General features: G+C 40.4%; 1 pseudogene; it reads right to left on the bottom strand.

Annotated features, from left to right (window-relative positions):
- Window positions 1-1,096: 1,096 nt before the first annotated feature.
- Window positions 1,097-4,150, bottom strand: LOC123858556 (general transcription factor 3C polypeptide 6-like; annotated as a pseudogene).
- Window positions 4,151-4,909: the final 759 nt, after the last annotated feature.

The raw sequence follows: 4,909 nt of genomic DNA, 5'->3' as shown, positions 1-4,909 counted from the left end.
GTCATTTTTAATCACAAATAATATTACCTGACTTCACAGTTAACATTCTATTATTATCTTCTCTAGCATAAAATCCAGAGAAACAGTGCCAAAGGGTAAACTTGAAGTCATTTCACCAGTGAGAAAAAGAAAGGGTTTTATTATTAACCTTTTTTTATTCTTGGCAGTCCAGGATAGCATCATATCAGGATCCAATCTTCTATCTTGTTGCTCTGTTACTCATGGCTCCTATTTCCAAGGTTTCTTTACAGTCCAAAAAGCCTGCTGAAGCTCTAGCCACCACATCCATGTTCCAGCAGGAAAAAAAGAGAAGATCAACGGGCCCATCTCCCTTTATGCTTTAAAGTTTAAGGAAACTTTCCAGAAGCATCCACCACTCAACACTTATAATTCCATGTCACTGGCCAGAACTTAGTCATATGGCCACATACATAATATATACACATATATGGGCACATGGCTAATGTGAATAAATCTGGGATTGTTACAAAATAAAAAAGAAAGAACATGTAATTAGCAAGATGGGTCAGAAATAGGATGATGGAAGAAGCAAGAGATTTACTGGCTTTGAAGAGAAGAGGACCATAAGCCAAGGAATGTAGGCAGCCTCTAGAAGCTGGAAATGGCCATCAGATGACAGCAAGAAAATGGGACACTGATGCTTCAAAGTGTCAGTGTTGGCAAAGAATTGAAATCTGTCAACAACCAAATGAACAAGGAAACAGAGTCTCTTCCACCCCCAACCTCCAGAAAAGAATGAAGTCCTGCCAACCCCTTGATTTTAGCCCGGCCCATGTCAGACAGCTAACTTACAAAGCTGTAAGATAATACACTTGTGTCATTTTAAGCCACCAAGTTTGCAGTAATTTGTGATGACTGCAATAAAAAACTTATGCACTTATCTTAATAAAACTTCCAATTTAAAGGACTTATCAGAGAAAGGTCCCTATAGTCATTTATACCGGATTTTTAAAAATTCAGTTCATATCGGGTCCTTAATGACGGGTATATTAAACTATGTTATAATCAGAAATGCATGTATAACCAACAAAACTAGTAAAATAGTGAACAATTGAAAGTTACATGGTCAGTTATTTTATATAAAAACTCCAAAAAGTTTGTTACTAGTTATAATGAGAATTATTTCATCTAAGAGTGATTTCCAAGGCAGTATCTGGAGTTTTCATAAAAAAACAGAACCTTCCATCTCAGAAGAAGGGATATCAAGAAGAGGACCAGAATTCTCTACTTCCAAGTTCAGTGACTCACCCTGTTCATTACTCAGGTTTGAATTATTTTTCCTTTGAATCTCTTGCTCTTCCAAGTCCAAAGATTTATCTGAAGCTGGAGCTACAATGGTGTCATCTTCATTTTCACGTAGAAAGCTACAAATCATGTTGGGTCTGTAGGAGAAATCATTGTCCTTGATTTGCAGGCATTTCACACCACCTATGCTTTCTTCTCCTTCTTTCTTTTCTGTCAAAAAAGTTCTTGTCATGCTGAGCTATAATTGCATGGCATTTATATTTTAGTATTGTTTTATTACTGCCTTCTGCATCACCATGTTCAACATTTGCTTCAAATGTAACATAGGTTCCACGAGTGTCTTCATACTCTCCAGCAAGGACACAGCTGCCCACTTGTAGAATGGGCCTCTCACATCAGGGAAATCCAAATCAAAACCTCAATGAGATACCACCTCACACCAGTCAGAATGGCTAAAATTAACAAGTCAGGAAACGACAGATGTTGGTGGGGATGCGGAGAAAGGGGAACCCTCCTACACTGTTGGTGGGAATGCAAGCTGGTGCAACCACTCTGGAAAACAGTATGGAGGCTCCTCAAAAAGTTGAAAATAGAGCTACCATATCACCCAGCAATTGTGCTACTGGGTATTTACCCCAAAGATACAAATGTAGGGATTCGAAGGGGTACATGCACCCCAATGTTTATAGCAGCAATGTTCACAATAGCCAAACTGTGGAAAGAGCCAAGATGTCCATCGACAGATGAATGGATAAAGAAGAGGTGGTATATATACACAATGGAATATTATGCAGCCATCAAAAGGAATGAGATCTTGCCATTTGCAACAACGTGGATGGAACTGGAGGGTATTATGCTGAGCGAAATAAGTCAATCAGAGAAAGACATGTATCATATGATCTCACTGATATGAGGAATTCTTAATCTCAGAAAACAAACTGAGGGTTGCTGGAGTGGGGGGTGGGGTGGGAGGGATGGGGTGGCTGGGTGATAGACACTGGGGAGGGTATGTGCAATTCACACTGTGAATTGTGCAAGACTGTTGAATCACAGATCTGTACCTCTGAAACAAATAATACATTATATGTTAAAAAAAAAACAAAAAGAAGAAGATAGCAGGAAGGGAAAAATGAAGGGGGGGAATCGGAGGGGGGGACGAACCATGAGAGACTATGGATTCTGAGAAACAAACTGAGGGTTCTAGAGGGGAGGGGGGTGGGGAGATGAGTTAGCCTGGTGATGGGTATTAAAGAGGGCACGTTCTGCATGGAGCACTGGGTGTTACATGCAAACAATGAATCATGGAACACTACATCAAAAACTAATGATGTAATGTATGGTGATTAACAGAACATAATAAAAAAATTAAAAAAAAGAATATAAGGAAATGGATGAAAAAAAAAAAAGAATGGGCGTCTCAGTGTCAAGTCTCCAAATCTTGTATTTATTTTCACATTTTGATAGAAAGTCTGACTCAATAACTCTGGACAATTCCATCAGAACCAACTGCTCTACTTCTTCTTCCTTCTCTTTCTGGTCCTGCTGGATCCACTCTCAGTTGCCGCCATGATTCCACAACATTTTCATTGTCTTGATAAATCCTTAAAGTTACCTGGGAGATGGTTATCACAACCATATTATAATTCCAGAAACTGAGGCTAAGGGACTGAGTCACATGCCACAGTTAGTAAGGGATGGTGTCAAAGTTTGAACCAGGCATGTCCCCTCCATGGCTCATTGCTCTCACAATTGGACAACGTGATGTCACTGGTGGAAAGTTTAAAGGTTAAACTTTTGCTAAAGGTCAAGGGTGAGCCGGTATAAAACAAACAGCCACCAAGTACGGCGTGCCTGTTTTTTAGGAGCTATAACTCAGCTGCAGCAACAGCAGAGAAACTTTTCCATCCTATCTCAGACCTCACGCAAATTCCCTCACAGCAACATTGGCTTTGTGAAGAATTACATTTCCTGCTGCAGTGATTAGATAGACAGGCTCCTTTAAGTCCTATCAGCCAGACCTTAGCCCTGTGTTTTGCTGGTTAAGTCTTTGAATACACTCTTCATGCCAGCTTTCTCCCTCTTTGCAGTGGGATAATAATGCAAGGCTCTGTGTCTTTCATTCACTTCAATCTACATCATTTCCTTTGAAATGTACCTATTTCCCTGTTAGCAAGACAGGTGGTACTACCCTGGTTTGTGAGTGATAGAACTGAGGACCAGAAGAGCCCAAGGCCATGGTTGAAGGTCACACAGGTTAGCACCCCATAAACACTTCCATCCATCCTAGTACTGACAAATGGTATGATATACTTTTCTGTGTATCTGTCTCTTTTCCTCACGGCAGAGTACCTTGAGGGCAGAAGCTATGTCTTCCACCTGTATTTTTCTAAGGTATAGCCAAGAGTCTGGAGCATATCAATGTGTAACACATTTAAAAAGTAGGTCCTTGAGTGGAATCTGGGATTCCGATTACTCCTAAATGTTTACCTCTAGCCCTCAACACACTTTGCAACTCAAGACATATCTAAATGCCAACTTGATATCTCTACATGCATGCTGCAGGCATCATAAGAATAATGTGACTAAAGCAGAACTCTTTATTTCTCACTACAAACCTGCTTTCCCTGGGTTTTGCCATCCCATTAAGTAGCTTCATAGTGTTGTACACCAGAAACTGAGTTATCCTTGATCTTTTTGACTTTTTTTTTTCTTTTGTCTACTTTTCAGGCCTAATTGGTCACCAAGTCCTCTGGACTTTATATTCAGAACGCATCCAGAATTGTCCACTTCTTCCAGCTCCCTGGTCTTTACCCCAGTCCAAGCCACCATCTTCTCTTATCTGAGCCATCACAAATACTGTCCCCACTGGTTCTATTCCACTCATGTCCTCTTGCAATTCATTCCCCAGGAAGCATTCAGGATGATCTTTTAAAAAGAAAAATAAGACCAACTCACTCTTCCACTTAAGACTCTTTGCTGGCTTTCTTGTCATTGAAACAAAGAAATAAACAGACAAATTCAAACTTCTTTTCTTGGTTTGTAAAACCCCCTGTGATCTGATTGTACCACTCCTGTGACTCTATTCATTACCTCTCTCCTTGTGTTCTCCATGTTCCAGCCATGCTAACTTGCTTGATATTCCTTTGACTTTCCAAGTTCACTCAAGCTGAAAGGCATTTGCACTGGCTATTCCCTTGGTCTGGAGTGACTTGTCTCTTCATCCTGTTTACATGGCTGGTTTCTTCCTGTCATTCAAACCTCAGCCTACATGTGACCTCTTCAGAGAGGCCAGCCCCAACCACCCATTTTAGGCAGCCACATATCTACTCTCTCCCAAATTATCTTATCTTAAGTCTCTCTTTGGACAACATCTATTCTGATCTGAAATTCTTCTTGTTGTTTCTTTTGTCTGTTTCTCCCTCTAGCTTTCCACCCTCTGGATTATAAACTCCAGGAGAACAGGAATCCTCTTGTCCGTTTCAATGCTATGTCCCTTATATAGTGCCTGAAATATAGCTTGAGTCCCATGAATATTTATGCAATGGCTCTCAGAGGTGTCACTTCACACTGTATAGTGATTGTTGGTGCTTTCTGCATGGTGGATGGTCAAGGATTAGAAGGCTGTCTAAATTAATTCTTGAAC

This window comes from Mirounga angustirostris, unplaced genomic scaffold, assembly GCF_029215605.1.
Source record: "Mirounga angustirostris isolate CCGP_5_RB_7025 unplaced genomic scaffold, mMirAng1.0.hap1 SCAF_4, whole genome shotgun sequence".
Lineage (NCBI taxonomy): Eukaryota > Metazoa > Chordata > Mammalia > Carnivora > Phocidae > Mirounga > Mirounga angustirostris.
This window is presented reverse-complemented; position numbering and strand designations above follow the sequence as displayed.